The sequence below is a fragment of the Falco rusticolus genome, chromosome 8, assembly GCF_015220075.1.
Source record: "Falco rusticolus isolate bFalRus1 chromosome 8, bFalRus1.pri, whole genome shotgun sequence".
NCBI classification, from domain to species: Eukaryota; Metazoa; Chordata; class Aves; order Falconiformes; family Falconidae; genus Falco; species Falco rusticolus.
The window spans coordinates 7,235,924-7,262,026 of NC_051194.1; the positions used below are offsets into that span (position 1 = coordinate 7,235,924).

At 43.7% G+C, this 26,103-nt stretch overlaps 1 long non-coding RNA gene across 3 annotated transcripts in view; it reads left to right on the forward strand.

Moving 5' to 3' along the window:
- The window catches only part of LOC119153022, a 186,968-nt gene that overhangs the window by 72,766 nt on the left and 88,099 nt on the right, over positions 1–26,103 (forward strand). For all 3 annotated transcript variants that reach the window (XR_005106015.1, XR_005106017.1, XR_005106016.1), the window contains exon 3: positions 11,572–11,719. This is a non-coding gene — a long non-coding RNA (uncharacterized LOC119153022). The remainder of the gene's footprint in view (positions 1–11,571; positions 11,720–26,103) is intronic.

The window sequence follows — 26,103 nt, forward strand, 5'->3', positions numbered from 1 at the left end:
TTGCTGTGCAATCCTTTGACATATGGGTGTGCCGAGTAGTTCTTTTAATGACTTTTGGTAGCATGAAACCTTCCTAGGAGATCCCAAAGCTCTTAAAACAGTTAAATGCACATGCTAAATCCCACAGGCATGTATAAAACACAGCCGTGAAAGGGCTATCCCAGGGCATGATCTGCAACATAACGGCACTTTCCTTGACCCATGTGAAACATCAGTTACATCACCCTCCTTGCTTTATCCTTATTTACTGTGTGGCCAACCACTGAGCTTCTGCCCCCAAATCTTTTCAACTCAGTGGTGTCCCCTTTCTCTCCCAATTAAATCAGCTTGATCTGATGTTTTTGAGCCTTTTCTATGTCAGGTTTCTGTGGGTCATTCGGATGTGTCAAGTCCAGTCCCTACGTGACACTGAAGGCTCCAAGCGGTGCATCAGCCCTGAATAGCAGCAGAGGTCAGGAAATTACGGAGTCCTGCCTTGTTCAAATGTGGGAGCAAGATTAAGTTAGACATAGTGTATTCAAACAAAACTCTTCCTCGCAGTCATTAGTGGTGGCGTGGAACTTAAAGCCTACAGAGCAGCCAGAGGCATTTGCAGATCTGGTAGGTAGTTGATTTTACTTGCACATCAGGAGGTGGATGCCGGAGATCTGCATTTATTGCCTCCTTCCACAATGGATTTGGGTTATTTATCATGTTGAATTTTTTTTTTGGTGAAAAAATTCTGTTTCCTTTGATGCAAGAAAGTTCTCTGTATTAAAAGTAATTTCTGTTTCCCTGAGCATCCTGCCTATGTCCATCCAGTACACACCAGTAGAGGCCAGGACATAGGTTTGACTTAATGAGAACAGAAGCAGCTGCACCCCACGCTTAGACAGGCCCGGCTATCAGCATCGCTACCGATATGCGTATATAGGTATATATATATATATATATGTAGGTATTGCTACCTATATATATATATGTATATACCTATACTTTCATGCATACCTCGTGCATGAAGCAAGATGCAGGGAAACAGAGCAACACTGTGTGAAGGTAGAAACACGTTCTTAATTACTGGACCAGACTGAACGTGGAAATGGGCATGATTGATAAAAGTGGATAAGCTACCCAGTCAAAAAGAAAGACCGTGTTTGGGCTGCCTGGGGCCAGGCATCGGGAGGTTTAATTGTGTTTCAGGTTTCCATTTTAGTCACTTTACAGCATTGAAAATTTACTGCCATTATGTGACTCCTAAAATCCAAAATAATTTAGGATTACCTTTGGGATCAAGATGTTCTTAGATTTTCGGGTTTTTTCCATGGGTCAGAAATATTTAACTTCTGAAGGAGCAATGCCAAGCTTGTACCTTTTATAACTTGGTATATTTTAAACTAAATCACAACAGCTAAGCTATCTTTTTTTTTTTTTTTTTTTCTTTTCCCTCCTCATGCCAAATACAGGATTTTTCCTTCAAAAAGCATTTTCAAATAAAAGCTATTTCCCTTTACCAGTAAGGAATTAAGCCCCTGCAGGGATCCTTTGATTTCTTCGGTGTACTAAAGGTAGGGCACAGGGGATTTTTAATTTCATGGTTTGTTTGGTATTTTAGAAGCAGTGAACACTAGTGGTTAGATCAGCTGATAGTAAATCAGAAAGCAGGATATGTTGTGTAGCTTTTGTCCAGTCCTTTAAGTATTCTTTTGTATTATTAACCCCTTCTGACAGGATGTTATTTATACCCTACTTGAAAATGGGGATAAATCCTCACAAATGGCAAATTCACAAAAACTCAGCAGAAGATTAAAAGATTATGTGTAATGTAAAGTACAAAAATGAGAGGGGATGGACAAGATTTCCTCATGGACTGGTGCTACTAAACTGTTGCTCTAGCTCCAACTTGTTCAAATGCACTCCACGGGTGGATTGTTGTCTCTGAGGTTAACTGGGGACACTTGGACCATGCAAGTACCTCGTCTTATGAGGAAAAATGTCTTCTGCAAAGTGGGACGATGTGGATAAAGGGCTGTTCTGGGACTATGTGTTGTACTGGCATTTCCCATGTTGCATTTGCTTGCAGACAGCTAGAAGTCAATTCCAGGCTGGCAGTTTTCTTTGGTCCTAAATAAATCACCTGAAAAGCCAACATGTTTGTGGTGGTTGGTTGTTTTTGGTTATTTTCCCCTTCCCCCAAAACCCCCTCTGTGTGTGTAGTAGAATTGGAAAGAATTGTTGAATAACCACCAGTCATTAAAATCCCTTTCTTTGTGTGCTTCTATAGCCCCCATCCTAGAGGCTCTTGCTACCCACAACTGAAGTCACAGAGACTGTGGCTTCATGTCAGATGAAATTATCCATGATGCCATGGGCTGCTTTTAGAAACAATCCACTCTTCTTTGGGATGATCAAACTCCGTCCTGACAGTGGTCTAGAGAAGGGGATTTTTAGATGCCATAAACAATATAAATAACACTAGTCAAAAGAGGAGCAACAATTCTATGAAGAAATTAAAATTTATTCTGAATTTTCAGAATTAGATTCTAGTGAAAATTTCTGCAAAATTTTTAGCAAAAGCAAATGCTACTTTAATGGTTTTTATTTTCAGAAATAAGGTATGTCAGACATGGTATAATAATATTAATTCAAGACCAGGACTCTGACAATGATTTTGGCAGAAGGCTCTAGAAATCTTAATGAAAATTTAAACCAGAAAAATATAAAATGGTGGCAGTTTTCCAGAAGAAAATCGCCACCTTTTAACAGAAAATACTTTACCCATGCTGCTGCATACACTTATGTTCAAAATTCAACAATTATTTAGGCTTTTATTACACTCCATATTTTAATGACCAATTGACATTTAACTACCTTGTGATTACTAACGTATTTAATTAAGCTCTCTGTGTTCCTTCCTTAGTTGAAAAAAGGTTTCCCAGATACCATAACAAGACCATTTCATTTCCTTGTAGCAGGACTGAGTCTGTTGCTGTTGTATATTGAAAATCGACTTTATTCAGTGTTCCTATGTGAAATGAAATACAGAATAAATATTTACTAGGTATTAAAAATGTAATCTGGAAACTTTTGCTGCTTCCATCAGCACTCAGGGGGTCTGATTTCTCTCACTGACTTCATGCCACTGATTTCAAAGGAGTTGCTCCTCGCTCCTGTCTACGTGTGAGGAAAATGAAGTTCTTGCTTGTGCTGGGGAAGACGTCTTTAGATCTGGCCAGTAATGCTCCTGGCTTGTTCTCGGTCTGAACAAGGTCATTGAGGTAATGAAAGACCCGCTTCGAGCTTATGGGTGCTGTGTCCGGCACCGGCTGTCCCCGGTGCTTTGGGCGCACCTTGCTCTGGAGCTCTTTGGGGTGGCTGGCTGGGGATGGGCGATTGCCCAGTGCCCTGCCAGCTAGGGGACAGCCTTGCTTGTCACTGCACTGGACTTCGCCTGGCTCTGGCACAGCAGTAGTGATACCAGAATTGGTCCCAGGATTTACACCTGCCTATTTCAGAAGGAGGACCTTTAAATTTCAGAAGGAGGACCTTTAAGCCTGCAGATTCCCATGCACATGGAGGCTCAAACCTGGGCTCCTGAACTGCAGTCTGACCTCCAGGGCATCCCTCCAGCACTGAGATTGACACGTGGCTAATAGAGGATTATGACTTCAAAATGAGACTAAGCAGTGGGAGCAGATGAGTGTTTAAATAACAAAGAGTCTCTTCTTATGCAAATTTCCCAAGCAATAAAGAACAAAGAGAGGATCTCATCCCTCTCCTACCCTCTGAGAGGCTGGGAAGTGTAAACAAATTGCTCCTACACAGAAGGGGAGGGCTTTGCTTTTGCTGTGTGCTCTGCAAGAAAAGCAGAGGAGAGATGGTGAACATGAGCCTTCCCTGGGGTCTGGCTTGGAGGGAGGAGAAGCAAAGTAGGAGACAAGGCTGGGATGAACAGTCTAGTTCCAGCCTTCTCCCTCTCCTCCCTTCTTTGGTCAAAGCAGCACTAGATTTATTTGTTCACTTGCTGCCCTGGATAAAGCTTCCTTGCCTCCAAAATCAGAGGGCTGTGTAACTGCAGCAAGAAGCTTCCAGAATCCATAGCAATAATGAAAGAATAGGAAATATAAAAATTGGATTAAAAGGCATCTGCAGCTGTGGGAGAGCTTTCCCTCTCCATTAAACTGAAATAGCCACAGTGCAAAAGGAGGGTCAAGGTACCTGAGTGTCAGAACAGAACACAAAGCTCCGACAGCTTTCATGTCTTTGACAAAGACTGTAGTGAACAGTGTGACTGGCTTGTGCCCATGCCCGGGGCACAGGGTTAATGATGCCTGATGTACCATCCAGATCATCTTGAGTGGGGCGGGTCTGTGGTGGAAAGCTCTCTTCAGACGAATTGGTTTATAAACCTGGAGCCCTCTCATTCTCTGAGGGGCACTGGGCCCCTCGTTTCTTCCAGGACTGGTAGGAAATCGGCCTCTGAGGTAGCTAAAGCTTGGGCTGTTGCTGAAGATTTGAGCCAGGATTTACATGTGTGAAAAATCTCTGTCGCAGCTGGGGATGTGCTGCTGGCCCTCCTCTCCCTTTCAGCATCCCTCCCTTCACCTCTGGCAGGAGGAGTTTTCTTCTAGGCTCTGCTCTGTCTATAGCCACTGGGTTTGGGGAAGGCTAAAGGGTCAGAATAAAACCACAAGGCAACAGCAACACTTTCTCCACCTCTGGGCATGACTAGTTTGACACTTATTCCTCAGGAAAGCTTTTATTCTAGCAAAGGACAGTGCTGTAAGTCAGTGCCCTCCCCACACTGCTGCTCTTCATTGGAAAACTTTCTGTACCTCCACCTGACAGAAAATCTCATCTGGCTGGACAACAGCTGATTAGCTTATCAGCTGCAAAACCAGCATCAACAATTCTGTTGATGGAGAAGGTGATAATCTACAAAGGCTTTTTCTCTGCATAGGGAATTTGGACTGAGATTTGATTTTTGGAAAGGAGCAGGAAGAAGTTACTTTCATAGTTGTAGAGCAGCATCCTGTGAACAGGCTGTTGGAATTCATGTGACCCTTCAAGTGCTTCAAAGTTGCAAATTTTCTGCATGGAGGTAGTGGGGAACTGTCCCTGCTCAAAGGTGCATGCCTGAACCGCAATACAGTTTTTTTTTGGAGCAAGCATTCTTATTTACTCTGTTTATAAAACCTCTAGCACAACGGGATTCTCTGCCTAGCCACCACGAAGATGTTACCTTTGTAAATATTCTTGCTGTTCTGCATGCATGCATTTGAAATGTTGCTGGGGTGGAGTGGCAAAATCAATCAGAGTTTCAGCAAAATCCATAGGCGGAGAGCTTCTGTGCTGCCAGTTCCCATGGGCATCCCAATCCCCCAGGCAGCTTTGATAATCTCAGCTTGTAATTATTATCAGTAAACATTTTACTGTTGGGAGCAGGTGAGTGTGGCTAGAAGGAACTGGCATATATCCAAGGAATTCTTATGCCACCTTATTATCATAGCAAGTGTAGTAGGGAACAGGCAGTGTGTTTTCTTATTGCATTTCACAGCCTTGGTGACTGAGACATAGAAAAGCCCATAGTCAAACCAGAAATCTCTGTCCATTTGGAAATTTGAATAGAAATGTCCCATATTCCAGGCCAGCACCCTAATGTACATCTTTCCTCTGTGTTGTCATGTATCAAGGAACAGAGGAATGATTTACGTAGGTCTTATTCACAGGGAGTATTGATGTTTCATTATTTTTCACCCCAAATTCCTACAAAATACTTTCTGAAATTTTTCCTTGTGGAAAATCAGGCATTTTTGAGTTTCCTTATTTTATTATTTTCTTTACAATCAAGTTTTCTTACCCTTTCTATGTTAACCCATGGTATTTCCAAATGTGGATTTGTTCTGTTGTAATCTTGATTTACAGTAAAACAATATTTTAATTCAATCTCATAATTTGCCCCAAAGAATAATCTTCAACAGAAGTTTTATTTGTAATTGATTTTGTGATGTTTTCATGTAAAAATAGAAAAGTGGAAGTGTTGCAAATAAGTGAAATGTCAGCGTTCCAAAATAACAGAAAAAATCCCAAAGCAAAAATTCAAAAAAATCCATTTTTTTCATTGTTTCAATAATATTGTGTCAGTTTAATAGAAAGCAGTTTCGTGTGAATAGCTTTCCCAAATCTTATCTGTTAGACAACATTAACTGCAACCTTTTCATCTAAGACCAGTAAAAACTAAACTCCCACAGAGTAGATACAAAAAAATTAGCAGAAATATTTTTATAGCAATAACCAGAAATTCACATACAAAGCTGTTGGTATGTAAAAGTTTTGAAACAGAGCAAAGATGAATATAAACAAGAAGACTGGTACTAGTACTTTTCTTTACCTTGTTCTGCCATCCCCTCACCTTGTAAATCACTTCATGAAACCTCATTCCTTCTGTTTTTGCAGCAATGAACCTGGTAGGAAAACTGAATAAAAATCAATTTAATACAACATGGCTAATTGTGTCCCACCTCGATTCCTCCACTGTTTTCAGCATCACAGTATCCGAGTGCCTTCCAGGAGTGCAGTGAACAGTGTGACTCACATCTGGCGCGTGTTTGTTCTCTCGCTCCCTCCTCGGGGGTAATTATTTTCAGTTGAGTGATTTGTTAGGAATTCTTTTTAAATATGTGCACACAGGATGCTAAATACTTGCTAGAAAAAGGCCAGGCCAAATAAATTTCTCCTGGAATGGAGGAAAACGAAGTTTATAGGGATTATTATGTCTCTTGAGAGTTAATACCATAGTAATTAGTTATTACCTGCACACAGGAGACGTAGCGCTGCTGACCACAGCTGCAGCGATCGCTTCAGCGTGGGTGGGTGTCATTGAACTTGGGGATAAAGGACCAAGACCCAGAGAGTGACCTGTGCTGGCAGAGAGATAAGCACTTGTATGTACTTGTGATGGCCCAGCACTACCGGCAGGAGCTGCTGCAGAGGGTTGGGATGCTTCAGGCATGATGGCAACTAAGATCAATCCACAGGGTCCCCTGCTGTCTCTTTGGAGCTCTTGAAGCCTCCTGGCGTCTCCTGTCCTCTGCCTGGCTGCATCATTACTTCCCAGTGGCATCAGGGCATTACAGGAAACGGCAGGCAATGTTTGTGTTAGAAGCTGTTGAGTATGCTTTGGTCATTGCCCTTGTTTCAGGTCTTCCATGAGCCATTTCCCCACTGGCATGTGCCCTGCTAGCAGATACGGGTGGCCTTTTTAGAGTAATCCAAATGCTGGAGTTAACAAGGTGCAGACATTAGGATCTATTAATCTGGTTTAAACTCCACTTACCTCTATTAGCCTAGTGGTCCCTAGAATGGGGTTGAATGGCCCTGTTTACTAAGGCTGTGTTTAGCTAGTAGAAAACACTGGGCTTGAGAATTTAAGGGGAATTTAGGATGGCTTTGTATGCTCTTCAGATGAGTTATGTTGTTAAAACAAAAACTCCCCAAAACCTGCTCCCCTCGCCCCCAATCCTTTAATTGGAAATACGGATGATTTACAATATTTACAATTATCCTGTATTTCCTAAATATTCCTTTAAGATGTTGAACTGCTGCCTGATTCCACTGTCACTGAATTGGATTCCTACCTATGCAAAGAATTTTGCTCCTTTCAAAAGGAAAGCACATTCCACCCAGAGATTTTGATGGCATATTTGAAAAAAAAAAAACAGGTGGGGGGGGGAAAAGGAAAATTTTTTTATTATTATTTATTTAAAGAAATACACAATATGTTTAAATGAAAATGTTTGCCCCTTACTTGGCATGAGTGGAGGAGCTCTGAAGCTGTGCCCTGGCTGGGAGGCAAATGTCACTCATAGAGTCTCACAAAGGAGTTAGTTTCCAGGTAGTTTTGTTCTCAGACTGTTCTCAGGTTATCCAGCATGCGATGTAGAAATAGAACTTGCTCCTCCTGAAGCGCTGTGTGTTGAGGGCATTGCACAGTAATGAACCCTGTGTATTTATGGCCCTGTGCAGGTTGTTTTGGCATTACCATTTGTAGCGCTTTGTCCCCAGCAGCTGTTGGCAGCTGTCTCCCCTTCGGGCAGCTGGAAGGGGTCCTCCGCTCTCCTGCAGGACTCCTGATTGTGATCAGCCATCATAGCTCTGCCTTGCTGATCCTGCACCTACCCAGAGGCACAGCTTGCCTGGGAAGAGTTTTCCTGTCTCCTTTCCACGTTTTCTAGAGAGGAAGCAAGGGAGTATGAGGGGGCACGCAAATGCAAGATCTGACGATGAGCATTTCGCTGCTCTGTGCCTCAGCATCTATAGCTGTAAAATGGGAGTAATATCTCCTTCACTGAGCTTCAGTGGGGTTCAATATGTGACTGTTCACAGGAGCAGATGCTACTGTAGAAATGGAATTGTTTTTGAGTGTTCAGTTACTTAATGGAATTATTTTGAGCATTCAGTTAATTAGTTGCTTTGAGTATTATCACTGCTTTGAATGGAATTTTGCTCCACACCTGTTTTTTTGTCCCTCATCCCTCTGGCAGCTTGGTTTCCCCATTGGCAAAAAAAAGTAAGCTGCTTGCTTACACTAGTATTTTGAGGGTAGAAATTGAAGGAATCATTTCTCACAAAATAAATACTTTGATTTGTAATAAGAATTATGGATAGGGTTAAACATTTACATGTAGTAGGGGTTTTTGAGGCTTGGGTGGTGTGTGTGGTCACTCGTGTTTATTTAGGCTACAAAACACATTGGGGTGATAATTTTTACTGACTTCTAAGTAAAGTCTTTTGACCCACTTAGCAGTGCAAGTTCTTCTCTGGGAAGCTTGCATCTGAGCAGCGTGTACTTCTGTAACAGGACAAATAATTGCATTCAGCAAGACTGGGTGTAAAAATATAATCAAAATGAAGAAGGTGAACTCTTTCTTATGTAGTCCTCTTGCCTTTCTTTATTCACCATCTGCTAGCTGCTGCTGTACCAAGCACCCATCTGGCTCTGTACCATTCTGCCTCTGGTCCAGAGAGCTGCTCTTGGTTCTCAGGAGGGCTCTAGGCTCTGAAGCACTACTTGAAACTGCTGTGGTGGTGGAGTTGTTCATGGCATTGCTTAAAATGAAGTCCCTGGTGCCTCTCTGTAGAGGAATTAAAGGTCACAGGGACCTCTTGGAAAGAGACAAGTAGCATGAAGAGATGGCACCGCTGTCCTTGCTGGGTTCTGTGAAACACTGGACATTTAACTTTAAAGCGATCTTGACTTCTGGGGTCTTTGCCCTAAAACGCGCTCTGTTCTTACCAGACACAAAGTGGACCAGTCACAGGAACACGCAGGATTCTGGCTGAGGCTGTTTCTTTTAAGGCTGAGTGGTTTCCAGGGGCAGGGGAAAGCACTGCTCCCTTTCTTCTGCTCTGCGACTTGCATGTGTTCACATGGACACTTCTATCCCTCATTGAGCTTTCCCAGCAACTGGAAATAGGCTAAAGGGGAAACTAAAATCAGGAGCTTAACCTCAAATGCCCTGCCAATGTGATACTTTTTGATAAAATCTTTTATAGATGTTATGAACAATAATTATGTTTCTTCAGGCTGTTGACTTTCCCATAAAAAACAACGCAGAGCAGTGTCCTTTCCTCGGAAATCTCAGAGGAAGTTTAAACACTCTGGGAGAAGCTTGTTCTCATCTAAGTATGATGGTTTTCTGACTAATTCAAATTTAATCTTATTCAGCTTCGTTGCTGTCAGGGTTCCTACTCAAAATAGAACCTTTCCATAGGTGAAAATCTCTAAATGCTGAGCTAGCAAGAAGCAGGCTTATGCCAGTTTTTTTAAATTATCACTCTATTTAAATTTCCACTTTAAAAATGAGTACAGGTTAATTTCAAGATGATATTTCTGTATGAATTGGCTTTTAGGCAAGGAGTTTCTTTTCTGCTTATGCTCTTCCCCCTCCTGTATCACCCTGTGCAAGCACCCTTTGGAATTCAGTGCGGCAGGATAACATGCAGCCAGTAACTGCTTCCAGGTTCACGGGAATCTTCAGTGCTGAGGTTGTGGTAGCCTCTCTGCAAGGCATCTAAAAGTAAATTATGTAACGTGATTCATTTTCTTCTCTTCAATATTTTTTTAAAAGATGATTTCACTATTTTCTGTTATCTTCTTCATAGAGATCTCTTCCTTTATTTTGTCCTCTGTGAAGTTTATGATTTGCTGTACTAGAAAATGTGATGTTTTGCAGAGAGGCTTGTTTTGTTAGACTCTATATGTTTCTCTGCTTCTATTGACACTGAAGATGTCAAAAAAAAAAAAATCAGGGTGTTAGGAAAAGAGAGGTTATTTTCCTTGTACAGCAAAGGTGTTATCTTGAGTGAATTCTGGGGTCCCCTGGTCCAGGTCTTCTTGAGCCTGGGGCACGGTGGCTTTCCCAGCCCTGTCATTCTCCTTAGTTTGCTACCACGTCTCAGCTGTTGCTCAGCTTGCCTCGCTGGTGACATTATATCCAGTTGCTGGTGAGCTGAGTGTGAAGTCAAGGGAAACAAATAAAACTTGAATGAGTTGTATGATCTGGTTAAGTTGTCCCCAGGTAGCAAAGCTCTTATTTTCCTCCCTAGAAAAAGGGAGGAGGATGGAAGACAGAAGAAGCAATGATAGCTGCAAAGCTGAGTGGTTTTCCAAAGGATTCTGTGAGAGATCAGCTGCTTTGAGTAAAGAAAGCAGAAGCTGAGAATAATTTTGCTGTAAAACTGAGTTCTGTGCACTACCATGAAAAACTGTGATGCACTCTGATAAAAATCGTCACGTTTATTTCTCGGCATGCTTGGCTAGTAATGCACTGTTGTCTGTCCAGTCTCTATTGGCTTTGGGTTTTTTTGCATCATCCTTCCCTTGCTAGTAAATGACCTACAACATCCATAACGTTTTTCTGAAACAAATTGGGGATGAGCCTAGCTCAGGGAGCGTCCGGATCAGCAGTGATGTGCGCTGTGCAGTAGGAAGATGCTAGAAGCTGTCTTTCTGGTGCATTGGTTACCCAGGGAAGTGATTGAGTCACCAGCCCTGGAACTGTTTAAGAGACACGTAGATGTGATACTTAGGGGCATGGTTAAGTGGTGGACTTGGCTGTGTTAGGTTTATGGTTGGACTCAACGATCTTAAAGGTCTTTTCCAACCTAAATGATTGTATGATTGGTGTCCTGGGCTCGGCTTACAACTCTGAGCTTGATATGTGGGTCCAGACCCCCCTTTTTAAAAAAAAAAAGAATTCTTCTGTGTTCAGTAAGGGCTGAGCCTGCACTGTATTTTCTCTTCAGTGGGAGTATTAATAAATTCTCTCTTCTCCCTGGCCTCCAGTCCTGGTGGGACAAGTCAGATTTGGGTATCTCTGAAATTCTTCTCCCCTCTTCAAATGTGGTTTAAAATTTCCAAAATAATTTAAGAGGGATTGCTAATATATATGTGCTCAGCCACTCGCTTCACTAGGAAGTTAGGCTAAAAATATATTAAGATGCCTCTTTACTTGTGCAGCTGAGACCTTGGCTTGTACCTGTGAATCTGATGTGTGTTTTTTTTAAAAAAAATGTCCTGATTTTTCTTTCTAGGCCCTCCATGCTTTACTCTTATCGATGCTGTTGATCTGGGTTTGTTGTGTGGTCCTCTGCACTCTACCAAGATGCAAAGTTTGACTTCTCTGTTGCTTCTGATCACAGTCTTCTCCAGTGCATGAGATGCTCCTTCTGGTCCTGTCTGGTAAGTCTCCTTCATTTCGGATTCAAACCTTTCTTAAAATGTTATAGTATTTGTAAGAGTAGGTAGATCCAAGGGAAATCCACTGTAGAAATCGTAAAACAAAATGTTTTCCCCTTGTCCAACATTTTCTTCATTGAACTGAAGGGGAAAAAAAAAAAAAGAGTGTAATACTTGTTACCTTCTTGTGTGTAAAGCCTGAAACAAGCTGAGATGCCTAACTTCAATGCATTAAAAGTGTAGGTTAAAGCTCTAAAGAACTTGATTAAAATCTAGTGAGGTTACTCAAGTTTGTGAGAAAGATCAAAGTGAACGTATGTGAATTGCTTGCAAATCACCTTGTTCTCTGATGTCCTGGCAAAGCAGCAGCACTGCCCTGGCACCCTATCTGGAGTAGTCCTGGATGGTCAGGGCTGGCTGAAGTGATGGTTCCCTCCCTCCCTTCCTTATGTTTTTTCCTAAAGGCCATCTCAGATGGTCACCCAGCAAAGAGCATGTAGGCTTTTGACTGGAGGCAATTTCTTCTTGGTGTTGGATGTAGAAATACTGACTTGCTAAGTAAGGAGAACGTTGCGTGCTTGTCTGAGGTCAGTGTGTGATTTCTGCACATTTCCTGTATGTACGGTACTCGGAGCTGTAGGGAGCTACTAATGTGAATTATCTGGGCAGCTGCTATTGGGCTCATACAGCTATCATAGCTTCGCATAAATGTCTATCAAATAAGCCAAACTGTCATCACTGAAGAACACTCTGAGCCATTTCTCAAAGGGTCCAGAAATATCTCTTGGTTTGGATATCTAGGAAGCTGCTGGTTTTGCCCTGTTAATTTCTGAAGATGAGGGTTTTGTTTAAAGATTTTTAACAGCAGCAACACCTGGAACTCTGTTATGTTCAGTTGAAGTGGGAAAGATATTAACCTTGAGTGAGCAGAGTTTGCTTTTTAAAAAATTAATCAAAAGAGTATGTTTTGATACATTAAAAAATGCATGTCATAAAACTGCTGTCTCTGTGCCTGCCAAAGCCAAGAACTGTTCAGGCGTGGGAAAGAGCAAAGAGGAAAAAAACCCAATAAAAACTATCCAAGCCTAAAGGAAATATTAGGAAAAGAGAGGAAAGACAGCCACCTGGGATGCCCGTGAAACAGCTGATTTTAATCCCCTACTGGTGATACATGTTTCCTTAGAAAGGGAATTTATAAATAAAAGAAAAATTGCATGGAGAATGTGCTTGGTCACTATTTTTAACCCTCGGCTTGGGGCCAAAAGCTCTTCTTACAGGCAAGAAACAGTGCTCTCCTTCAGACAGCAGGAATTCTCCTTTCTCATGCACCTCTTCTGCAGAGCTGGTGGTGCTTTAGCGAAGGAGTCCTGGCTTCCAGTTTCATAGAAAGAAGGCAGCAATCGTCACAAACAAACGTGCACAAGGAGGTAGTACAATGGGAACTACTTAGGTTTGAGGAAAATCTTGTATCTGAGAGAAATTTGTAACTGATCAGAAAGGCTGGGAAGAGTTTGGAAATGGTAGCACCAGCTTCGTGCTGCTGAGATAGAATTTGCAATAGCGTGGGGCTTATGAAAATCTTCAGCATTACAGCATTTGCCCTTATGCAGCTGTACGAGAGTTTGGACAGTGGCCAGGATGCCATCTGCAAGTGTCCAACAAAGTTCCAAACACTTTGTAGAATAGATATTGCTCTCCCTTCACTCCCCAACAACAGTTTCAGCCAAGTGGGAACGGAGGAGTTTTATAAGATTAGCAGGCTACAAGCAGTGAGCTAACCTTGTCTGCCTTCAAAGCCAGGGGTATAATCTCTAAATTAAATTTATGTGATTTATCACATCTAGGAAGAGTGGTGAAACAACCAGAAATACTAGAGGAGAAGGGGAGGCAAGATGATAGCCATTGGACTGAAGGGGTTTTCTCTCATCAGTGGTAAAACGCACAACTCAAACCACTGAAATGAGATTCATGCTGGGTCCCCAAACCAAATTTTTCTGAAACACAGAGGTATTTAATATATTACTATCAAAATGCAATATCTCAGGACAGCGACCCATCTGTTATCATGGAGGAATCAGATGGAAAGTGCATTAGAAGTTGGAATTCGTCCCTACTGGGAGAACTGCACTGAGTCACGGTGATGTATGGGATCTGTGCAAAGGGAAGAGAGAAAATACTGTCCCTATGATTTATGTATTGCATAATCACTGCCACTTTCCACAGCATTTCTGTTCTGTTGGCTGCAGCCAACAGCAAAGATAGTTTCCCTCTGACTCCTTTGCAGTCTGATTGTAGGGGTTTTAGTGGTGGAGGAGCTCTGTTAGGACAGTGGAAGTGTGTTTGAAAAGCAAGGAGGAACTAATACAAAAGACAAAGGCCAACAAAAGCTGACCTAAGAGAAGCAATAGCAGATTTGATGCCTTAATGTATAGAGTTGATACATGGAAGGATGGTTTCATTAAGCATCTCATGTGTTTCTTCTTCGCAGCCAGCTTTCATGGCACCCCATAACAGACATTGTGCAAATGTAAATCCATGGAGAACTAACAGGCAATTTGGGCTGTGCAAGACCAGGCTGCCTTCAGAATGGCATGGGCCTACAGCCAGGATCAGTCCAAGAGTCTAGAGAGCTAATGCCACATTTATGTCTGTATAGCTAAAGTAAGAACTAGACCCGGGACGGTTGAGTAAATCTAGTTTCCAGTAATGACAGATTAATAGGATAAGGGAAAGCCTGAAAACACTTTACCCTTTGCTCCCAACATGGTGCTGCCTAATGGCAGAGAGAGTATCTTCTCACTGACGTTGGACCCTGAAGCACGATGATGAGGTGCTTTTTCCTTCTGCAGCTGCAGAGCCTTTGGTGCTCACAATAAAACTCACCATCTTTCCTACCCCTGCACCATTGCTTTCCACTGCTACTTAGCTACCAGAGGTAGTTTGCCTTCATCCAGCTATAAGCCTCTCGCTTTACTTTGATTCTTATGTAACACCTACAGCTAAGACGGGAATAAAGCCACATCCTGAAAACTTACCCCACACCCTTTGCAAAGGGACTGATTAAAACTTACTTGTTATCCTTAGGAAATCTGGCTACCTCCTAAGGAAGAGCTATGAAATAGCTTCCCCGGTTCACCGCTGTGATCTTCTTAGGAATCCTATCATATTTCATTTTTATTATCTGTTATTAGAACTACTCAGGTGGCATATTGAAGAACTCTTGTCAAAAATGTAGCGTTGCTCTTTTATCAGGAATAAATAAAATCTATCTCATAACCTAACGATTCTTTCTGAAATTACTACAGAACCAGGCAAAGAGGAACTGAAGATAATGTATTTTTTTCATTTATTGCATTTAGTGTCCATCATCTTTCCTTGTATTTTTCCATCTTTTTTCAATACCCCCCCTCCCTCCTCGGGTATTTAAAGGCTAGTAAAGACCGTCTTGGTTTGGTTTGGTTTTGCTGAGTTTTGCTGGTTGGCTGAAGCTGGCAGATGGCCAGCCTCACATCCACATAGTCTCTCTTAATACCTGTTGGTGGGGTGCTGCTCCAGGGAGACACCTCATTAAATTCATGTTGGCAAATGTTTGTCACCTTCCCAGGAGCTCTGCGGTGATTAAGGTTGGGATTTTCCTTGCCTAACTTCATCTCTCTGAGCACGTTTGAGACAGATCCAGGATCCATGCTAACAGGCGCTTTCACAGGTATCCAGGATTACTTGCCTTCTAAGGTGCCTTTCTCCCTTTCTGCTGTTGAAGGAGCCTGGGTGACAAGCCTAGGTTACATACCTCATTTTTTTTACGCTTAAAATAAGACGAATTCTATCCTCCAATTCCTTCAAAGCTATTTACTTGATTTTTCTTGCCTGGTTGCCTCTGGCAAGAGGCTGTTTCAGATCAGTTCTTCCCTGCATGAAAAGATTCTTGCTCAATTCCTCCCAGGCTTGACCTTTCTTGAGCTTTTTCATTTATGCCACCTGCTTCCCACATTTGACATAACTCTAAAGAGAATTCATGAGATGGTACAAAACTATTTAGGGCTATGTTTTACCTCCCTCACCTCTGCATCTCCTCTCTCCCAACAGATACAGGTCATGTTAGCCCAGCGCTTCCGCGTGAGGTACCAAGCTGCTGAATCAGTCCTGTATTGCCTAAACTCCTTCTTCACGGCAGCATCCTTGGGGCCATGCTATTGCTTGTTCAGTGTGAGAGAGAGGAAGGACACGAGGAAATTCTTTTTCCTTGGCTGAGTCCCTCGTGCTGGAGGAACCTTAGTGCAGCTGAATGTCTCCAGAGATGCAAGAAGGTTGCTGAAGGCACTACAGTAACTCCATGAAGGAGATTTATGCCGAGTTTTATATGTTGGGAAGTTTTGGAAAAGTGGAATGGATTAATTGCACTTTTTTTTTCTTTTTTTTTTTTTTTTTTCTTCCCCCCAAACAAACTACAAACTTTTGAGAACTTTAGGCACACTGGAAAGGAGCTTGGAGGATTGGAGAGCAGCTTCCAAGCTACATATGCATTTTCCTTTTCTTTTTCTATCTAGTTACCCTGAAATTCTCTTCCCTGTTTTCAGATTGTTTCTTTAGCTTGGAAATCAGCATATTGTGGAAGGAAAGGCTGTAAAATCAGAGCATGGTTCAACGTTCCCTGAAAGGCACCGTGATAACATGCACTATAGTTTGTCCACTTTGGGGCTGGCTTTGCATAATTGTTTATCCAGCACTGTGTATTTGCATAACATGAGGCACGTTGGTCACAATCTCAGTTTACTGCTTGCTGAAAAGTAATTCTGTGCCTTTATGTGCTCTCAGGAGCTTTTACCTTAGGTACACACTGAGCCTGTGCACAGCAGTGTAAGGAAAGCTGATACAAAAGAGGTAAAGAGGGTGAGGTTTTTTTGGAGAAAAGGGACTGATGAAGAAATTGGGGAGAGGAGAAGCTGATAAAAATCCTGGGCTTGCTCAGATGCATGGAGAGAAATCAGTCTTTGCTTTGATATGAGGGATGGGGTAGGCCCATTCTGTCCCACTCCAGCTTGTCCCTCCACTGTCCTAGCCTGTCCCTGAGCCCCCCCGGGGTGAGGGCTGCACTGCAGCCACCTTGTTAGCTCTGTCCCTGCTGCTTCAGGAATCACCAGATGTATCTGCCAGAGCTAAGTGATCCTGTACTGAGAGGGGAAAAATATCCATTGTAAACCTCACCCAGAACATCAGTGATCTGGAAGAGCAAGTTTCAGGAAGCAGGTGAATGAATGATTTACCACAAGGTAGTTTTGACCCTTGCCAGGGTCATCTTAAACACCGTCTTTCTTTACGGCTGACTGTGCGTAGCGCTGAGAGACTGGTCACAAGGCAGTGATATACGTTTTGCCCATCTTACTCTCCATTACCTGGGATGTAGTGAGAGAGTTTCAGTCTTTGAAAACATATTAGGGAAAGCTTGAGAGGAAAGGAACTGTGCAGTCAAGGACGGTGCGCTCTGCTGGTGCAGTGTGGGCTAGGTGGCTTGTGCCAATTAGTGGAAATGGTTTATTTGGATTCTGCTTTATTTACTCATTGGGCTGATGCAGCTGTGGAGAGTCTGCTGGTTCCTCACCAGCAATGGATTTATATGTAGGCACATTCTGGTTAGTTCCCATAGAAAGAGGTAAAATAAAATAGTTTTTAATTTGGAGAGTTGTTAGCTGCTGCTCCCCAGGACAGGAGAGATTCCCTACTCCTTGGAGACTTTACATTAAAAGCTGATGTCTCACACCCCAGGTTCAGCCCACCAAACTTTGGTCCTGAAGCATCTACATTAACCTCCACACAACCTCCCCTTTCAGTCTGCAGCGTGTGAAAGGCACCTGCACTGGGCTGACCTCAGAGGAGCAAATCATCCTTTGGAGACATCTCTCTGCCCCAGCAAGGGCCCAGGATGACTAGTTACTATTTCCATTTTCAGCATCCCAGTTAAATGCCTCCAGTCCTGTGGGGTGAAGCTCTGTCTGTCTCCCAGTTAAACTACTGGTGTTTAATGAAGCCCCTCACTACAAGACAGACATTGAGGTGCTGGAGTGCATCCACAGAGGAGCAAAAGAGCTGGGGAAGGGTCTGGAACATGAATCTTATGAGTGGCTGAGGGAACTAGAGTTGCTCAGCCTGCAGAAAAGGACGATCGGGGGGACCTCATTGCTGTCTACAGCTGCTTGATAGGGGGGTGTAGGCAGGTGGGGGTCATTCTCCCAAGTTACAAGCAATAGGACCAGAGGAAACCGTGTCAGGTTATGCCAAGGGAGGTTTAGGTTGGATGTTAGGAAAAATTTCTTCACTGAAAGGGTTGTCAAGCACTGGAAGAGGCTGCCCAGGGAGGTGGTGGAGTCACCATCCCTGGAGGGATTTAAAAGATGTGTAGATGCAGCGCTTGGGGATGTGGTTTATGGTGGACTTGGTAGTGTTACGTTAATGGTTGGACTCCATGACTGTAAAGGTCTTTTCTAACCTAAACAATTCTATGACTCTGTGTGGGTTTTCCAGAGGCAGGAAGGGGGATCCTTATACTTTCCACCTTAGAAGGGAGGTGTCCCTTGTCCTGTGTTAACAGAGTGATGGCACCCTTTGTGCTGTAAGGACTTTAATTTCACGGTGAGAAAGTAGGAAAATGCTAGATTTTTGTCTGCGTGAAATCTTTGAATCTGCTGAATACTTACGAGGCAACAAAACTTGCAAAAAGCCTGGAAAGGGGCTGATTTACAACTGCTTTGTGGGCGTAATTTTCTTTGCTTACTTGTCCTAAGCTTTATTTGCTTTGGGAGAATATTACTGTGCGTGTTTCAGTGTGACATTTACAGTTTTCCTCATGCAAATTGGCCCAGCGGCAGCTCAGGGACAGCAGACCATGAACTTATCAGGGTTGGCAGGGAGAGTGTGCGGCGAAGTCAATACGGGGGTGTGATTTCTCCTCCCTGCAAGAAGGGAGCTGGATCGGTTGCTGTGCAAGGATGCTCTGGAGAGCTGATGCAGAATTATTTTCTTTTTGCTTCAGTTGCCCTTTTTCTCAGCAAAAATCAAACTAGTATTTTGGGGCCATGCTGCCCAGTTTCAAGCCTTGAGGCATTTTTTTCACCAAATGTGATGCTATTTACTTTATTATTTATCTGTCTGTTTGGGTATTTTTAAGAAAAGTTGTGAGAATATGTATTGTTCCTCCCTCCTCCTTCCCCAGACACTTTCACAAATTCGAAAATCATCTCATATAATTTTGTTTAAAAGAAGAAAAGAAAACTCATTTTGGAGCAAAATTTGAATGTCTATCTAGAACAAAATACTTTGGGAGCAGTGAAAATGAGGTTTCATAATTGGAATTGATTTTTAAGGTTCACCATGCAGTTTGCTCTCAAGTCCCCATGGCAGTGCAGGGAAAGAAGATGCAAAACAAGAACAGGGATGGTACAGTGACATCAGGCACTGTAGAGCTGATGGGTGGCTGTGGTGGCGTTATAAGCAACAAACCCATGGTGTGGCTGCATGCTGCAGTGTAAGGTGAGATACTGCAATTGTCTGAAGAGATGAAGATGCTAGTTTTGCTAACGTCTTGGAGTAAGGTAAACTATGCAGCAAGAGAGGCACAGCTTTTATATTTGGTTAGATATGGCACTGATTTATATCAGGAAGGAGTTTCATGCAGCGGGGCGCTATAGGGAGGCAGTTGCTTGTGATTTACTCATTGTGGCAAACTTGCTTTGAGTTTTACTTTTAAAAACCCCTGTGTAGTCTCTTTTTTCCTGCCTCCCTCTCCTGCGCTGAGCAGCACTAAACACTGTTTGCCACTGAGGACATTTACACTAATTTTTGAAAAAGCGCTGATGAAGCAGGACGCACTTTTATTGCTGTCACAATATCTCTCAAGCTTGCTTCCTTGATTGCGTTTGTAAAACACCGACCTTAATAAAGTTCAAACCCCAAGGAACGGATGGTGCAGACGGTAGCCCCTGAATGACAGCCCATCTGCTTGTGTGTCTTGCAGGCCAAAATGACTTCATTACAAGGCAGTATTAAGCTGAGTGCAGAAGCTGGCAGGAAAGCTCAGCTTTGCTGTATCTACTGCTATGCTCTTGCCCCATTTGATCCCATGGTGCGTGCCAAGGTAATTGGCACACAAGTTCTGTCCCTCCTGCTGGGAGATGCTTTCATTACACAGCGTGTTTCCTGCAAGCGGGGAAACATGCGCTTTGCATGTCAGCATATTTGCACGCTGGTGTAGGACACAGATGGACGACTGCCTCCTAATGAAGGGTGCACAGGGTTAGCTAAAAATTTAGACTGCAAGAGAAGAAGGGGAGGCAGGGCATGGTGAACGGGCTACTGTAATGCAAAGACACTTCTATTCCTGATGCCCATCTTTACCTGCCTAGGAAGCTTTAAAAAAAGACTTTTCAGCTAGATGCTCTCAGTGCTATGACAAACAAAAGCTGGAAGTTTGGGGACCCTGCTCTGGACCCTTTAATCATACACTATGAGTCTGGAAGACTCCTGATGCGTGTAGGTCAACATCCACATTGCTCAGAAATGAATGGGCACGCATCCTGGCATCCAGCAGTCCAGGCTGCCAGTGGTTGGGAACAGCCAGCTGACCCCCTCCCAGAACAGTCCAAATCAGAAGGACTATCAGGTCTGTCTCTTCTGAAGAGGAGGCTCCTTAGGCTGAAAATCATAGCATTTAACCTGCTGTCACAGGTAAGAAAGGTTTCTCTTCCCTTAGCTGGAAAAGGCTTGAGCCAAGTCCTCAGTATGCTTTGATCTCCTGTTTAAGTCTGCAAATATGCCTCAGCTCCAGCCTGAGGCTTCTGCAAGTCAGCCAGTCTGCAGTGCTGTTACTCTTTTCTGGGTTTGACCTGCAGGTATCGTGCTTCTGTCTTCTTTGCCTCTCCTGAAATTATACAGTGTGTTTATCCCCAAATTCATCACTGCCACCCTTTTCCACCCTGGATGCCTCTTGCCCTCACAGTCCTGCCATTGCACATATCTCCCAGTCAGAACCCTTCCCTGGAAGCAGAGATGCCTCTGATGAAGCTGCTGGAGAGGTTCATCTCAGCTCTGAGCTGCAGCCGTCTCTCCGTGCACATTTACGATGGCAGCACACTCTCCACAGCCAGAGGCCCTACTATTTCAGTCCTGGCCTTGGTCTGGGAAGACTGCGGTGGCAGATTATGTTGTGATTCTGTAATAATGATAAAAGGTTGGGTGGGCACGGAGCTGTGTATGCTTATAGCTGACTTAACAGGAGCTAATTAATTTTCCCAGCATCGTGATTCACTGGGGCAGCATTTTCTCCGTCTGTGGCTGAAACCCTCTCCAAAGCTTTGTCCTGTCAAAGTCACTGACATGGGATGGTATCAGACACACGTGTTCTCACCCCGTGCTTGCACCATTTAATTGCTGCTTCCTGTTCCTCCATATACTTTTGGGGTCCAAATGAATATGGAAGTTACCTCCGAATGAAAAAGGATTGAATCTACTAAGTCTTGTTGGATTTTTTGCATGTAGTATTTCCTGGGTTATGTACTGCCTCTCCCTCTTGAGGCATCTTGGTGAGGATGTTGTGCCTACAAATCATGTCTTGGTGAGAATCAGACTGGGTACTGGGTCCTGTTGGGGAATCAGTAGCTGGGGATAGTGACTGAAGTTTTTTGGCAATTTGCTTTCAAATATCTTGGCAACAGGAGTAATTTTGATCTGATGAAATAGATGTAGAGCAAAGAGGAAGCCATCTCCCAGGCCAGAAAGGGCAGCTTATATAATTTCCTCAACACTGGCTTTAAGACAATCCAACTGTCCTAAAGCAGAAAATCCTGTGGGTTTCTTCTCCCTTCTTTCTTTGATCTTGGCACTTACTTGGGAAACATAGGCTGCTAGAGGTGTTGAGACATATCTGGGCTCTCAGTAAGAGTGGGGTTCTTCTGGGGCTGGATAAGTGAGGATAAAAAACCTGGTGGCACAGACCATCTTCCTTTGCCATTGAAAAAACTGCAGGACAGGTATTTGTTTGCAGAGTCATTGCACTATTTCCATGTGAGAAGTACGTTAAGGTGCCTCTAGATGTTACAAACCTGATTCTTCCCTGGTCAAACATCTACACCTTGCAGCAACAGCTATCAGTGTAACAGCGTATGCGTGAACAATCCCCAGACTTTGTCTGGAGGAGAGGGAACAGTAGATGGCCTGTCTGAATTTTCTCCATCCTCCCCGGAGCCCAACTGGTACACTGTTTCCAGTCTTGTTTGGCTAAGGAAGCTGAGGATCAATGTTTTTGACTTGTCAGTATTCTTGTCCAGCTTCTTTTTTTTATCCTGCTCTCACTCTTATTGCTATCTCCATTGCAGTTGTTTTGTTTTTACTTCTCTTTATTTCCACCTCTGCTCCTTTGTGGCACAACCTTTCCACATCTTTAAGCTCATGGCCCTTGTTCTGTATGTTTGATATGGTTTTAAGTAGCTTTGTTGTTTCTTTTCCCTCCTCAGTCCCTCCAGAATTGGTATCACTGTCAGGTCATAATTTTTTAGCTCCTATGGATTTTAGCTCCACTTCATCCTGCTGTTGTAACTAAGGTCTCTCAGTCCTGGACTAACTTGCTGCATCCTGGTCACAGCTTCTGCATGTCTTTGTAATGATCCTTTGTTAGACTGCTGTCAGCAGCTCAATGAGTTTTCAAATATTATCCCTCTCTGTCTGCTGTTCCTGAAGCTTTATTAGTGAATTCAGCCTCATACCCTGGATTTCTGAGTGAGAACAGGGCCTTTCTCACTCCTGTCACTGATCCCAGCGAAATGGCTTGATGAGAGGTGGAGATGAGAATTAAGCGTTGATTTCTCCAGTGTCAATGCCATGATCATGAGAGTCTCTGCTGCTGCATGGGATGTTGCTCTGGAAGGAGACAAGAGCTGCAGAAAGTGCTCATTTACTGTGGTTTGCTTTGTGCCCTTTGCCTCTCATCCTGACTCTAGGCACCACTGAGAAGAGTTTGGTCTTGTTGTCTTTACTTCCTCCATCAGGTATTGGCACACATCGTTAAGGTCTCCTTGAGTGTTCTCCAGGCTAAGCAACCCCAGCTTTCTCAGCCTTGCCTTGTACATCAGGCACTCCAAGCCCTTAGTCATCTCCACAGCCCTTTGCTGGACACCCTCCAATATGTCCATATCTCTCTTGTTCTGGGGAGCCCAGCACTGGACACAGCACTCCAGATGTATCTCACCAGTGCTGAGTGGAAGGGAATGACCACATTTCCCTCGACCTGTGGCAACCCTCTGCCTAGCACACGCTACGATGCTGCTGGCCCACTTTGCCATAGGGGCACACTTGCAGACCCATGTTCAACTTGTCCACCAAGACAGTGAGGAGCGCTGCATGCTTCGGTGTCTTTCCATTTAATTTCTGTCATTAGTGTTTCTTCTGGCTGCTGAAGCCATTTCTGTTTGTATTAGAGTGTTCTAGTTTGTGCTGAGTATTATCAGATTGCAATTTGATGCGAAATGGGCAAAAGCTGATTGAAGGGCCAAGGCAATTCTCTCCCTCATCATCTTCCAGAGTAAGCACTGCTGTTGTAAGCTCCAAAACCACCTGTGAATGAAAGAATGTTCTTAAATTCTTGGATGACTTCCAGCATCTATCTGTGGGGAGGATAATCTTTCTGTGAAGAAAGGATGGAAGCCTGTGTGTATACAAAGGTGACATTAAACTGAGCTACCCTTCCACTCACATTTGTTAATAATCCATCGCGTGCGTTCCTGAGGCTTAAAGGCCCAGTGCGAATTTCTTCTCAGGAAGAGGAGCTTTGTACAATATGGTTTTCTGGGCCCTAGAGACAAGCAAATCTTCCTCAAATATTTTGAACCATTGATGGATATTTGTTCGTAGCTTTAAACATTCCTGTCGTACCAGCCTCGTTTCTATCCAGGTGACAGTTTCTTGTGGCAGGAGGGTGAGACGGTGGCTCATCCACATCAGGATGAAGATTTCTCAGCGCAGCTGGGAGTCCCCAGGGCTTGCCTGGGAAGTGACTTGGATGCTCTGCACAGCGATAGGATAACAGAAGAGTCTGCCTCTAAAGTAGCAAAAAGGGCTTCCCAAGCTCCTTCAGAGACCTGTCGGTTCATTCAGATTTCCATGCTGAACCTGAGAAAAAATTTCCAAGAATTGCAGCCTCTTCAGTGATCCCTCTTCTTCTGTCATCTCTGATAACTGGCTGTGCAGCAGGTGTGGAAAAAAACTGCCCAACCTTTTTTCTCTGCCTGTGGCAATCCTGAGATGCTCTCGCATCCCCCTCTCCCAGAGCCACCAGAAAAAGCTGGTGTTATTCTCAAACAAAAAAATCCCACCCAGAAACATAAAAGTTTTTTTTTGCTGTGGAGGGTCATCAGTAGGTGGATTACAGCCTGAAAATCCCCTGGCAGTTCTTGGAAAATAGGATTTAGATCTTTGTATAAAGGCAACTTTTATTAAGCAAACTGCTATCCGGTTGGCTCCCCGGAGTGCTGACCTAGGTGAATTTAGGAAGTTTTTAGCCGAGAAATTGGAGGGACATGGTTATCTGTCACAGACCTAAAAACGTTGCTGGTGCCCCCAGGGATGATGCTTCGATACAGATGTAGGAAAAAAAATCCATATGTAGTCAAAGCAGTGAGGAGAGGAGAGTGACTACCAGGTGATAACATTTCCATTTAAAATCAAAAGGAAAGTCCCAAATTTATCCCGAGTTTCTTGGTTGCTCAGCTAAGAACCTGAGGCCTTTAAAGACTAGAGCTTTCTGTATTTACCTGTATGGTTGCTTTGTTTGTGGCGATTGCTTTCCAAAATGTTGACAGTAAAGTATTGCTGGTAGGTTTAAGAGCAAAAAGGGCAACAGCCTTGTTTCTGAGGGCAAAAGTGAAGAATGTATGGCTGATACTTTGAGAAAAATCTATATGTGTGCGTGCATGTGCATTGTATATTATAGAACAAATGTCTGTGGCTGAGATGCACGCTGCTGAGGAAGACCTTGTGAGTGTGGCCTTTGGGTTTAATGTGGACTGATTGTATTCTTCAGGGTAATGTAAAAAGCCTGAAGGTTGTCACGTTCTGCCAGCTGCCAATAGCTTCAGTGGCCTAGCTGGAGACCTGACAGCTCTGGAGGATGGCACACTTGACCCCTTTTGTGTGGTCGTGTTTGCCTGTGCTTGCTACACAGCTTATGGCATTAAGAGCTGCTGCATCGGCAGCAATCTAATCACAGATGCTTTTATGGTTGTGTTTCTCTAACAGGGCTCGGAGCTGCTTGTAAAGTTGAGTAGTAGTGATCTTGCCCTGGAAAGCTTGAGCATCATGGATAAATTCAGCAGGGAGTTGAAACTTCTCCATAATTGGAGCCCAAGTCTAGACAAAGATCATCTGAGATCAGGGAGATAAATTCTAGCTGCAGGAATAAAATGGACCCTTGTTCCGGACTAAACCTGATTCATATATATTTTTTTTTCTTTTTTTTTTTTTTTTTTCCTCTCGTGGTATCTGGGCCTCTCTGTCCTTGTCCAGAGGGAAGGGTGCTGTGGAGAGACGGGCAACCACTGATGTGCCTGCTTCACTGCAGGGCAGATGGGGCTGGTGGGGACTAATGGACAGCACTGAGGCCACAGCAGCATTGCAGTCACCTCCCTTCTGTGTAATGGGAGCAGACAAGGACCAAATGGGTCATAAACATGCCCCTAAGCTGCAGGCGGGTGTGTACCCTTTGATGTACCCCGAGGCGCCTTGTTCTTACATCATCTGGATGGGGGACCTGTTAGACAACTGACATGGAGTCAGAGAACAGCTTAGACAGACAAACTTGTATCTGGCTGCTGAGAAATGCCTGTGGGTCTCACAGCTCAGAGACAGCCAGCGACACCCTGTCTCCTCTCATCCCTGTGGAGAGGCGATGCTCAGCAGAGCCGCACAGGTCCCAGCCTGTGCTGATTTCTCTGCCTGCGGTGCTGGACCCTGCCGCACAGCCCCCCTGGCTCCCCCGGGCCGTTACTGCTTGCAGACAACAATTGCACATTAACATCTCCCCACAGAGGTGCGGCAAGGCTGCATGTTGCCTTTGGTGAACAGAAAATATGGGTAGCAGGTGATTTTTGAGTTAATAAGATCTTTCAGAAACAAAGCTCTTTCAGCAGAGGTAATATACCCCCCCTCCTTCCTTTCCCCTCCCCTTCCCCCAATGTTCCCTTATTCCTATTCCAGGTGCTTCTCCTTCTGGAAAGACATTTATCATTTCTCCATCTTTGACGGTAGATATTTTCCCCCCCCCCTCTCTTGCTCTCTCATTTTATCTTGCCCAAGGGGTCTGTGCTACCTTTTATTAGCTGACACTTCACTTCTGCAGATGGAAATGA